This window comes from Chiloscyllium plagiosum, unplaced genomic scaffold, assembly GCF_037043375.1.
Source record: "Chiloscyllium plagiosum isolate Xiang-an unplaced genomic scaffold, Cpla_swu_hap1 HiC_scaffold_3, whole genome shotgun sequence".
NCBI classification, from domain to species: Eukaryota; Metazoa; Chordata; class Chondrichthyes; order Orectolobiformes; family Hemiscylliidae; genus Chiloscyllium; species Chiloscyllium plagiosum.
This window is the reverse complement of record NW_028270141.1, coordinates 24,761,012-24,775,011: the sequence shown is the minus strand read 5'-3', so window position 1 is coordinate 24,775,011 and position 14,000 is coordinate 24,761,012.

The following is a 14,000-nucleotide window of genomic DNA, read 5'->3' as shown; positions in this document are numbered from 1 at the left end:
ATGATCAGCCATGATCATATTGAATGGTGGTGCAGGCTCGAAGGGCAGAATGGCCTCCTCCTGCAGCTATTGTCTATTGTCTAGTGTCCCTGCTGACTGCATCTGTGGGAAATGCAACAAACTCCAGCTCCTCAAAAACTGCATCAGGGAATCAGAGCTGGATGAACTTCAGGTCATTTGGGAGGTGGAGGGGGCTATTGAGAGCAGTTACATGGAGGTAGTCACACCTCAGGGACAAGAAGAAGGTAGATGGGTTACCATCAGGAGACGGAAAGGAAACCGGCAGAAAGTGCAGGGATCCCCTGTGTCCGTTCCCCTCAACAACAAGTATACCATTTTGGATACTGTTGGGGTGGATGACTTACAAGGAATAAGCCATGAGATACAGGTCTCTGACACAGAGTCTATCCCTGTTGCTCAGAAGGGAAGGGGGAGAAAAACAGAGCATTAGTCATTGGGGAAATCCATAGTTACAGGGACAGACATTGTGAGTCAAGGACAGTATTATGGTTGTAGAAAGGACTTTTGAGGACTTGTCTACTGAGGTTGTATGGGCTGAGTTTAGAAACAGGAAAGGAGAGATCAGCCTGTTGGGAGTTTTCCATAGGCCTCCAAATAGTTCCAGAGATGCAGAGGAAAGGATAGCACAGATCATTCTTGATAGGAGCGAGAGTGAGAGGGTAGTTGTTATGGGGGATTTTAGCTTCCCAAATATTGACTGGGAATACCATAGTTCAAGTACTTTAGGTGGATCAACCTTTGTCCAGTGTGTGTAGGAGGGTTTCCTGACACAGTATGTAGACAGGCCAATAAAGGGCGAGGCCACATTGGATTTGGTACCGGGTAATGAACCCGGCCAGGTGTTAGATTTGGAGCTAGGTGCGCACTTTGGTGATAGTGACCACAATTCAAGCATGTTTACTTTAGTGATGAAAAGGGATAGGTATACACTGCAGGGCAAGAGTTATAGCTGGAGGAAAGGCAATTAAGATGTGATTAAGCAAGACTTAGGATGCATAGAATGGGGAAGGAAACTGCGGGGGATGGGCACAATTGAAATGTGGAGCTTAATCAAGAAACAGCTACTGCGGGGTCTTTGATACGTATGTACCTGTCAGGCATGAGGAAGTTGTCGAGCACGGGAGCTGTAGTTTACTAAGGAAGTTGAATTTCTTGTCAAATGGAAGAAGAAGGCTTAAGTTAGGATGAGATGTGAACAGTCAGTTAGGGTGCTTGAAAGTTACAGGTTAGCCAGGAAAGACCTAAAGAAAGAGTTAAGAAGAGCCAGGAGGGGACATGAAAAGTCATTGGCAGATAGGATTAAGGAAAACTCTAAGACTTTCTATCGGTATATCAGGAATAAAAGAACGACTAGAGTAAGATTAGGGCCAATCAAGGATAGTAGTGGGACGTTGCGCGTGGAGTCAAAGGAGATGGGGAAGTGCTAAATGAATATTTTCTGTCAGTATTCACACTGGAAAAAGACAATGTTGTCGAGGAGAATACTGAGATACAGGCTACTAGACGAGATGGAATTGAGGTTCACAAGAAGGAGATGTTAGCAATTCTGGAAAGCATAAAAATAGATAGCTCCCCTTAGCCAAATGGGATTTATCCTAAGAATCTCTGGGAAGTGAAGGAGGAGATTGCTGAGCTTTTGGCTTTGATCTTTATGTCGTCATTGCCTACAGGAATAGTGCCAGAAGACTGGATAATAGCAAATGTTATTCCCTTGTTCAAGAAGGGGAGTAGAGACAGCGCTAGTAATTATAGATCAGTGAGCTTTACTTCAGTTGTGAGCAATGTGTTGAAAAAAGCTCTAAGAGATAGGATTTCTAATCAACTAGAAATAAATAAGTTGATTAGGGATAGTTAACACAGTTTTGTGAAGGGTAGATCATGCCTCACATAAGTTCCTTGAGAAGGTGACCAAACAGGTGGATGAGGGTAAAGTAGTTGATGTGGTGTAAATGGATTTCAGTAAGGTGTTTGATAAAGTTCCCCACAGTAGGCTATTGCACAAAATACAGAGGCATGGGATTGAGGGTGATTTAATGGTTTGGATCAGAAATTGGCTAGCTGAAGGAAGACAGAAGGTGGTGGTTGGTGGGAAATGTTCATTCTGGAGTTCAGTTACAGGTGGTGTACCACAAGGATCTGATTTGGGTCCATTGCTGTTTGCCATTTTTGTAAGCGACCTGGATGAGAGCATAGAAGGATGGGTTGGTAAATGTGCAGATATCACTGAGGTCAGTAGAGTTGTGGATAGTGCAGAAGGATGTTGTAGGTTATAGAGGGACATAGATAAGCTGCAGAGCTGGGCTGTGATGTGGCAAATGGAGTTTAATGCAGTAAGGTGTGAGGTGATTCACTTTGGAAGGAGTAACAGGAATGCAGAGTACTGAGCTAATGGTAAGATTCTTGGTAGTGCAAATGAGCAGAGGAACCTCAGTGTCCATGTACATAGATCCCTGAAAGTTGCCACCCAAGTTGATAGGGTTGTTAAGAAGGCATACGGTGTGTTAGCTTTTACTTGTAGAGGGACTGAGTTTCGGATGAGGTCATGCTGTAGCTGTACAAAACTCTGGTGTGGCCGCACTTGGGGTATTGTGTACAGTTCTGGTTACCTCATTATAGGAAGGATGTGGAAGCTTTGGAAAGGGATCAGAGGAGATTTACTTGGATGTTGCCTGGTATGGAGGGAAGGTCTAATGAGGAAAGGCTGAGGGACTTGAGGCTGTGTTCGTTGGAGAGAAATAGGTGGAGAGGTGACTTAATTGAGACATATAAGACAATCAGAAGGTTAGATCAGGTGGACAGTGAGAGCCTTTTTCCTCAGATGATGATGGCTAGCACGAGGGGGCATAGCTTTAAAATGAGGGGTAATAGATATAGGACGGATATCAGAGGTAATATCTTAACACAGAGAGTAGTAGGGGCATGGAAGGTACTGCCTGAAGCAGTAGTAGACTTGCCAACTTTAAGGGCATTTAAATGGTCATTGGACAGACATACGGGCAGAAATGGAATAATGTAGGATAAATAGTCTTCACATTAGTTTCACAGGTCGGTGCAATATCGAGAGCTGAAGGGCCAGTGCTGTGCTGTAATGTTCTGGACGCCATTTTTTTTATCTGATCACAAGTCAAATTTTTGTTGTCGTGTGGTCTCACTGATATTTTGATATCATTCTATACAATGAATGGAACAAGCAAGGCCAACATTTGTCCAGAAATTAAGCACTTCAAATAATATGATAAGTGTGCAAAATATAAATCAAAGAAATTTCACCTAAATCGCTCATACACCTGTATTCAAATAGTCTCTTTTCAAGGTAACTGCAACCACAGAAATGAACTTCTGAAAGACCCGTTATATAATTCACTGTTACACCTAATTTTTGCAAGCTAAAATCACAGCCTCACTGAAAATTATACACTTAATATAATCAAGGATTAGCAGCAGCCACCACAGTGTGGCTGTGTGAGGCACTAATTTCTGAACACGCAGATAAGTAGCAAAGAATAACTCAGGAGTTTTTCTGCATGACATCTGGATTATCCTTACGCTGACTGTTATTGCTAGTAGGTTATAAAAATTGCAACTACTGTGGTGACTAGTGTGTATTGTGTAAGAATGAGAGCAGCGCAATAATATAAAAAGATTTTATAGGAAAATTGATAACACTGGCAAGTATGGAAAATATGATCAATAAGGACAAAAGGCAGTGGTGCAATCAAAAAGAGCAAGATCTGCATAGTAATATATGACAATACTGTCAACTGATAGATTCAGTAAGATTACCACCTTGCTACACGTCACAAAAAGCAAACCTTTTCTCCACAATTCTGAAGCAAGAGCAACACAGAATTAAATGTTCATTTAAGGAAAGCTAACAGAGCTATGATCTATATTTTTAATAAAGCAAAGAAACTGGATGTTGGGGGATCCAAAACAAAAACAGAAATTGCTGGAGAAACCTAGCAGGCCTGGCAGCATTTGTGGGCTAAAAGCAAAAAAGAAAAGTTACTGGACTCAAAACCTTAACTCTGCTTTCTCCCCATAGATGCTGCTAGACCTGCAAAGTTTCTCTAACAATTTCAGTTTTTGATTTATGTTTTAAAATTGCTGAGAATGCTAAATCGCAATGCAAGTGGACTATTTGGAATCAACTCTAGGAGAAGATCTAAATGATAGCAAAATAAAATCTATAATACTCCAAACAAAGCTTGTATATACAGTGTATACGGAACTAGTTCCCAGTTAAAGTAGATACTTGCTTATTTGGAACAAAAAGTAAAATGAATGTTTTAGATGAATGTGAAATTAGGAAAAGTAAGTTGCTTATTCCCTTGCGCCTGGTCTAATATTCAAAAGGATCATAGTTTATCTGATTCTTCCCCATTCCCATCTAGCCCTTACTTATCAAGAATCCATCTACCTCCAGCATAAACATATTCAAATACTCTGCTTCCACTGCCTTTTCAGAGAAAGAGTTTAAAGACTCATGACCTGTACTGTGAAAAAAATTTCACCTCATCCCTGTCTTAAATGGAAGATGCCTTACTTTTAATTCAGTGACTACTCATCTTAGATTCTCTCACAAGGGAAACATGCTTTCCACATGCACCCTGTCAAGGCCCCTCAGAATCTTGGGCTATATATCAAGTTGCTACTTACTCTTCTAAACTCAGCAGACTCAAGATTGGCCTACTTAAGATAAGGCAATATACCCACTTCAGGTATTAGTTGCATATACCTTCCAAGAACTTTCTGAGAACAGAGGCGATTAAATTTATGGGATAGAAATTAAGATGTTTTGTTTTCATTCCCGGCCAAAGAAGGCATTACAAATTCAAATTTACAGTGAGATATTCACATCAAACAGTAACATAATTGATCTCAACACCATGGATACCACTGGATGTCACCATATCCAGGGATCATTTAGATATGTAAATAAGGGTCCTGAGTCTGAATTGGAGTTGTTTTATTCAACAGCTATCCCTGTGCACCCAAACGTTAATATTATAACCTAGCAACTCATGGCAGGGAGCAGTCACCATATGGATCCCTCAAACACAACTTAAGAGGACCCTTGTTTCCGTTAATAGGTCTTGGGTTGGTATTTTAAGTTGTAAATGTGTTTCTGGTTGCTACAGCAAGTGTCTGTGAGTTTGTGCAGAAATTCTGCAAATCATTTCTCAACTTAATGAAGATGATCTGTTTACTGTGGAGCTACTCAACAGGAAATGGACCAGCAAAAAAAGACAACTAAGACTGTGCACAGCTGCAAGTAGATAGAAGAGCCAAGGATCCAGAATACATTACAACACACAGGTATTCAGAAACAGAAATTCATCCTCAAACTTAAGGAGTATCAGGTAAACTGGCTGTATTTCACGAGGGAGCATTCAGTGGAATGAAAATTGAAGCCAATACAAGGTCCTGCTTTATTTGGTGATGCAAAAGCACCCGTCTCAAACAGCTGTCCCAGAAGGTTCAAGAGGAGGAAGGGACAGGGCTGATAAATGACGAGCAAAAGAAGAATCTGATCTTAAAGCTACACTGTACTTGAAGCAGTGTAACAATGTGCAAATATGGCTCAAGTAGAAGGAGAAAAAATGCTCTGAGGTTTCAGACAACGTAAATATAATTCTATCTGAAATAGGTAGCAGAGGCAATCAAAAACAGAAATTGCTAGAGAAACTCAATAGGTCTGGCAGCATCTGCGGAGAGAAAACAATATTAATATTTTGAATCCAGTGACATTTCTTTAGAACTCCATGACTTTTTTTTAAACCAGTCAGGCATTTTCAAAATGTGTATTTAATCCATAACATGTTTGCTGTGCTATAAATAAATCACTAAAGAAAACATTCTATTACCAATCCACAATTGATCTTTTGTTAAAAAAACTTGAAAATAATGCATTTGGTATATTTGCACTCACACACTGTTAGGCAATGCCATTATTTTGTCTAAGGCGAAAGTGCATACTGCAGATGCCGGAGATCAGAGTCAAGTTTAGAGTGGTGCTGGAAAAGCACTCTAACCTCATTATTTCACCTAACCCCAATCGTTGACTGAATTTTTAAATAAGTAACTATTGTTATTCCTGACCTTTCCTCTTTGGATACTGGCTGCAAGTTGTCTGGAGACATTTGTAACTGAGGCAGCGCTCCCTTTATCAAGAAGGTTTCTCTAGTATTTGGATGTGTTACTGGTCAACAGCTGTTCTTTTTCTCATTATAGCCCTGAAATCACAAAGCTGATTCAACTGTCCTGAGAGTTAAGCATACTTGCAGATTCTCAAAATTACACTTTGTGAAATCATATCAAGGAACCCCCAAGCACGGGGACCAACATACCATTAATCAAATGCAACTCAGTCAGACAACTACACATATTGTATAGACATAATTCACAAACACAAAAGGACAGATGATCAGAACACACGCCATATTTCAGAAACGCATAAACACACATGCAAACCAGCACTAAACACACTACTGACACACTGGTAAGTAATTGTGTTAACTGTGCTGTTATTACTGATATCAATCAGGAATTATAGCAAGCCATTCAGCCATTGTGCCAAAGCCAGCTCTTTGATTATCAGTAAGTTATTTGTCTTCCACTACTGTTTTGCACTTTCTTTTTGCGTATTTAGCCAATTTTCTTTTGAATTCGGTTCCCACTACCATTCCTGAGAGTGTATTTCCATGCAATGTGATGGATTCCTTGTATCACTTCTGGTTCCTTTACCAATTACATTGATTCTGTGGCTCCTAACCTCCTGCCCCTGGAACAGCTTCTCCCTAAACCCACTTTAAACTATTTTTAATGTAGAAATATTTATGTATCAATCCATACTATGCAATACTGTGAAAATAGATACATATATACTCCGTTCACCTTTCAAATTTATGATCTATATTGTGGTAACCCGCACACTTACTCTGTCTATATTTTAGAAGAGTCCTCCCTTCTGGACTTTCCGAATAGGTAAAACTAACAGGTGGAAACTCGAAATCTCCTTTATGGTCACTTTCCAGAAATTCTTTCCCAGATACAGCAAGGACATTAATGATGTTAGAAATGTGGAAGGAGTAAAAGAACAGAAAATATTCACAAAAACGTCGCTCAGTCTTAGAAAGCAATACCATTAGACTTACAGCGTAGAGAGTGTGTTGCTGGAAAAGCACAGCAAGTCAGGCAGCATCCGGGGAACAAGAAAATCCACGTTTCAGGCCAGCAACAAACTCTCAACTCTGATCTCCAGCATCTGCAGACCTCACTGTCTCCCCGATCAGACATACACCCCATCGATGAAAATAAAACAATGCTGTTCACAGAATGAAATCTCTTGCTTTTGTAAAAGTCTGGAATTAAATTTGTGCAAATGCTGGAGTGTGTTTTAATTTGCAAACTCATTAATGCACGGGATACAAAGAAAGCCTTGATTCGCACATTTTAACAGTTCCTATTAATAATGTCGATCTTTTGACTAACACATCTTACTAATATTTATCTGTGTTTCCCAACTTTCTTTCCTTATCAAGGATCCCCCCCAAAAAAGGTGCACTACATCTTGGCCAAGATAATGAGTAAGTTCTTTATTTTCCACTCTGGAGGTTGAGAAAAGGGAGCTCCCCCGGTTATTTACCTTGTATGAAAGCAGGGTAGGAAAAGGAAGTTTCAAATTGCGGCCATGAGACAGCGCAGATAGGTTATCCCGATTCGTTTCTAACTTTCCAACCAGCGGGAAAGGAGGAGAGTTCACATTATTGACCGTGCTTGCAGTTGGCTCTTGGCTGGGAGTGTTCTGAAAGCTGCACATACAATGACACCAACTCAAGTGTGAACTCTTGGCAAAAAAAAAGCAAAGCTGCAACCGACAACGTTTTGCAAACTGTGTTTTGTCATGATTTTGGAGACGCCGCAGCTGGACTGGGGTGTACAAAGTTAAAAATCACACCACACCAGGTTCTAGTCCAACAGGTTTAATTAGAATTAGTGCTTCTAATTAAACCTGTTGGACTATAACCTGGTGTTGTGTGTTTTTAACTGCGTTTTGTAAGTTACCACTTAATTTCCAAGGACACGTAAATGCTTTATCACTCCTTCCCCAGTCACAGCCACCTTTTGAATTATAGACCAGCTCCATCCCTGCGTTTGTCATTTTGCATTAGAGTGCACAGTTCCCTGTGTGATGTTGAGCATGTTCAGCTTCTGTGAAGAAAACAAAATGAGTGCTGGAAGTTAAAGTTAAGTAAGGTCGCAATATACAAATAGATAATTAGATTGCTGTACTTGGTCCAATGCCAGCACTACCCACCTGCCTGATTCAGATACTGTCAGCTCTCCTAGATATCTGCTCAACCTTGTATTATTTATGATAAATAAACTTCAGAGTTGAACAGTTATTTGCCAAATGTCCAGGCTTTTTCTGAATGTATCAAAAAATAAATTTCCCAAATGGTATAACAACCCGTACTCTCATATCAAGATAGTCACCAAAGCTGAATTCTACCCAGATTTTATCATCAATTAGGTTGCGTCAAGTTAATGATAGTAGCTAAAGTTGAATTCTACTCAACTTTTGTCATCGGTTAAGTTGCACTGAGTTGATATTAACCATTTAAAAAAAACAAAAAACATTCATTTGGAACACATTTTTTAAATAACTGGGAACGTTCTTCTTGTCAAAATGATGTATCTAGGGACAGATTGTATTTAAATTAATTAAGATCTTGGAGATGCACAAAAAGAAATTGAGATAGCTTTAATAATCATTGTTCTTTCCCATCCCTCTTGTCACAAACTGGGTTGAGATTGAAAGTAGTCCATGGTTGGAGGGTGAGCGGTGGTGGTGCAGATAGTCTAAAGTTGAGCATTATCACAGAAACGCAAAGCATACATGAAATGGGGAGCAGGAACAAACATCCAAGGTAACCTGAAAGGACATAGATTGAAAATAACTCAGAAGCTTGAAAATCAAGACAAAAGAATTGAAAACTGCTGTGTACAATGGGAATCTAAGAAATTAAATCTTGAAGACAGAAGTGTCTAAAATATTCAGGGAGTGTTCAGAAATAAAAAGAGTTGATAAATATGGAAGTGTTTGTGTCCTTTAGGGACACATGGGAAATAAATAAATTTGATTTTGTGAGAAAAGGGATACACTGCGGAATCAATTACTCTGCATAAAAATTTTGACAGTGAAAAATTCAATGCCAACATTAGGAGTGTGTGCCCCAACTCGTGAGGGAGACCAGAAATAAAACTGTTGTGTGAGAGTACTGAAGATTATATATAAACAAAAAACAAAGAATAAAGATTATATAAGAACAAAAACAAAGAACAAAAGACAAAATTATCATAGCACTCAAAAGTGAAATCTAAAATACAAAATGAATCAAGAATTGATGTCACAGGAAAAGCAGAACGGGGATTGTTTGTCAAATATTGCAGCTTTATTTTTCCTCAAACTGTGAACCACTCACAATTACTCCAGTAAATTACTGAACCGGTTAAGCATTTTTTTAATATATGTCTTTGATAAGTCTTTAGTTATTTCTGTTCAGTTTAGTTTGTCAAATAGATAGAGATAAGGCATGCTATCTCAGATCCATAGAATGCATATTCTGTTCCACATGGGAGCTCCAGGGATGGTGCTTATGTCTAAAACAACCATTTGCGGAAGTTTTGTCAGCTGGAATATCTGGAACGTGCTAGGTTTTGGAACGTCATTTGGAGGCTCACTGAAGATGTTACTTAGTATGGTGACGAAACGTCTGAAAATAAACCTTCCAGCAAACCTACATCCAGAACCTCAACCTGAGCTACAAATCTTCTCAGAACTAGATTTTGGAGTCTGAATCACAGTTGGCATCACTGTAGTGCATCCATGAAGCTGTGTTTAGTGCATAGCATGTGTTTAGATGTGGTCACCACTCAGCTAGACAGTCAAAGATGATCAGACAAGGAGCACAGGAGTTACCTGAGTGCATCTTGCCCCCACTGTTATTTCAATACTGGTAAGAGTGATAGTTCATCTCAGGAATGCAAAGTCAGGAAGTCCATTGCATCATGCATGGCCTGACTTGACATCAGTGGTTGCAGGAGGATTGGGAAAAAGGATTCTATGGTTGGGTGATAAGGATGCTATGTTGCCACCTTGGTGCTAGGGCCAAGAGTATCACTGAATGGCTGCATAGCACTCTGTGTGGTGACTGTAAACAACCAAAGGCTGTGGTACATTCCTATACCAATGATATACATAGAAAGAGAAATGAGGTCTTTCAGGCGATTTCATGAAGCTAGAAAGGATAGTAATGAACAGGACCTCAAATGTAGTAATCCCTGGATCACTCCTGGTGACACACATACTGAGCATAGAGGAGGAGAAGAGATACAGTGTAGGATAAAGATCTTTTGATACTGTGACTTTCAGAGTGATTCAAGGAGATGGGACTGCTACAGACCTGTACCTCAGCAGGGCTGGACCAGTGTCATCATGAGGATGTTTAATAAGTGCTGTTGGGAATGTGAACCAAAATACAGCATCTGGAAGAATGAAAAAGATGTATAAAGGATTGAGAGAAACAGAAAGCATTAAAGTAAGAAATAGCAAGTTGTTAGATAGAGTCAGATGAAGAGAAAATGCAGAAAGATCTAATTTGCGTTTATAGCACACATACTCTTCATAAATGTTTGAAGCATGGTAACTAAGATCACAGCACAAACAGTTACATAGGAACCTTTATGTGCTAATGACAGATATCAGGAACCAAACAAAAAACAAGTACTAAATACGCTAGACATATCAGGACTCTTAGCAGAAGCAGTTATGCAGAGGTTAGAATGAACAGCCTTTCCCACAATCCAGTCCAAGCTTTGGGTCCACTATGTGGATGACACCTTTGCCATCACGAAACAGAACAAATTAGAAGAAACCCACAAGCAACATCCTTACTGGTATAAAGTTCACCAAAGAGGAAGAGAACAACAACAGACTCTCCTTCCTAGATGTTAGAGTGGAATGAATAGCCCATGGAGAGCTGCAGACCAGCGTTTACAGGAAAGCCACACACACTGATTAGATACTACTGGAGCAACCATCTCAACACCCACAAATGGACCTGCATCAGAACTTCATTTAAACGAGCCACAAAACACTGCAGCACCCAGAAACTATAACAAGCTGAGGAAAAACACCTCTACAACGTATTCAGGAACAACAGGTATCCGATAAGCGCAGTCCACCGATTCCTACACAATAGACCTAAACAAGAAGACATAACATGCCCAGACTACTCCAGCCCCTGGGCATCATGGTAGCCCACGAACCTACCACCACACTGAAACAGCTCCTAATGAATTTAAAGGACCAACAACCAGCAGGACGAGTGTCATATATAAAATACCCTGCAAGGTCTGCAACAAACAGTGTATTGGACAAACGGACAGAAAACAATCAACCAGAATACACGAGCAAAGACTAGCCACCAAAAAACATGACCAACTATCAATGGTATTCATACACACCGACGTAAATGGGCACCAGTTCGACTGGGACAATATATCCATCCTGGGACAGGCTAAACAAAGACACGTACAGCAATTCCTAGAGGCCTGGCATTTAAACTGGAACTCCATTAACAAACATATCGATTTGGACTCCATTTACCAACCCTGAGAACCAAACCGGAAGTGATATCATCCAACATAACAAACCGAGACACATAAATAGCAAGTGGGACAGAACACCAGCGCCTCACCGGAGGCTCACTGATGATGTTACCTGGCATGGTGACAAAATGTCTGTGAACAAATCTACCAGCTAAGTGAGCAAACTTAAAACCGGATCCACAACCTGAGCTACAAATCTTCTCCAAAATCGCAAATTGCTACATACAAGGTGTTCAACGAAAATGGAAGAAAAAAGAATGAATAGCAGTATTGATATTGGAGTACAGATGACAATGATAGCCACAGTTTATTTGTTTAAAGTTAGGAGAAATAGAGAAATAGTGCACACTGGGAGTATTCTATTAGCCACTAAATAGTAAGAAAGACAATGCCATTATTATCCACATTTCCAGAATTAATGGAGGCCCCTTTTAAAATTGAAAATCCTATTCTATTGAATGTTATTAAACAAAAGGAAATCACTCTAGACTTCATTCTGCCCCTTGCAATAAGGTCCACAATGTCAGGAATTTTCATAATGCCCATCTCACTCACCATTCCTCCATTATGGTTGACTGACTGGTTCAGCACCCTACATAAGATATTTGCATCATGTTGACCCCAGAAAATTCAGCAGGATCATAATTCCCTCCCTGCCATGATGGCAGCGTGGCCTGTGAAGAGCATAATCCACTTCCACATATCCAGATTTCTCTCTACATCTGCTTTGTTTCAAATAAATTATACTATATTTAGTTTTAGGCAAGATAGTTATTCATACCCAATCAAAACTCCACCAGAACAGAAATCCCAAATTACTTAGTAGAAAACATAACTCTATTGGAAGCTACTATAAAAGCTGATGGATATAATTCTGTGTATTTACAATTGCCTTTCAGTTAAAAGCCTCATAAATTGGCTTTGCTTTAAAAATAGTATAGTATTTTTAGGCAATTTATATGCTATAGTTCACAGATTATCACTGTACATTTTCTAGTCACTGCTGAGCAATTCCCAAATGCTACAAATGTTACAGTTCATGTTACATTGCTAAATATGTTGTCTTTTATTATTTGTGCATATAAGTGCTCTTTAATAAGTTACATTTAACATTGTAGTCTGCCTTTGTGTTCCCACAAGTGAGGAAACCTTGTCCAGATAATGTAGCCTGTCTGGAGCTTTAACTGACAGGGGAATGTAATAATAATAAGCCAGTCGGCCCTTTGAGCATTTTTTGCCCTTTAATTCTATCATTGCTGATCTGTACCTGAGCTCCATTTCTCATCCCTATCACTAAAATATCCTGAACGAACAAAATCTATCAATTGAAAACATCAATTGACTCATCATCCACAGTCTTTTGGGAGAGAGAGAGTTAAAAATTTTAACTACTTGCTTCATATTTTCATGACTAAAAGGCCCAGCTAAGGTTTTAGGAGAGAGCTATGTGCATGCCTAATCGAGCAGAGCTGCCTCCTAAAGTTCAAAATGTAATTATTTAGAATATTAAGGAAGGGAGCATTTCTGAAAACCAGGCTTGACTCTCAACTGGATATACACTCCATTTCATGTTAACTAAAGGAGTATAAGACTAACTGTTGCCACAGTTTCATTCCACTTCATCGTAGATTCAGGTTGTACTGAAAGTCCAGATTAACACAATCAGTTCAATCATGTGGAAAACCACAACAGATTTATATCAGTGACAAATTGGTTACGTAAACGAACCCTGAGACGTGGAAATCTGAAGTTTGTTGTGGTGAATTGATGTAAACAAGTAGTGTAGAAATATTTAGCCTTTTTTTTGGACCATTACCAACATAGCTTTAATCTGTATCTTGTCTTCTATTTGCAAGGCACAAACAGCTAAACTCTCCTCCCGTTGTTTGGTCCTGTGGAGATCTGGGAATATGACCAGTCCATATGAATCTACTACTTCCCCTTGCTATTTCTTGTGGGGCGCTAGACATGGCTTGCAGGATGAGATTTCAGGAATAAGACCATTAGGATAGCATACTGTTACTGTGAGGGAAGGAAATTTAGGACAGGCACAGCTGTTACAAGACAGTAATGAATTATATGGTAGGTAGACATCTCTTTTTCAGCAACAGTTCATGCAAGGTAAATGAGGACCAATCTCCTGAGTGAAGCCAGCAGGAGTACTGAAAGTTTTCTGATGCACTTGTGTTTGTGTTTTTGGCTGCAGTCATGGCTAGAAGAAACAGACTCTCTTGTATCGGGGAGTCGCTATATAAGTATCATGCAGACTGTCTTGAGGGAAATGTTGAAGCTGTTTTGTGCAT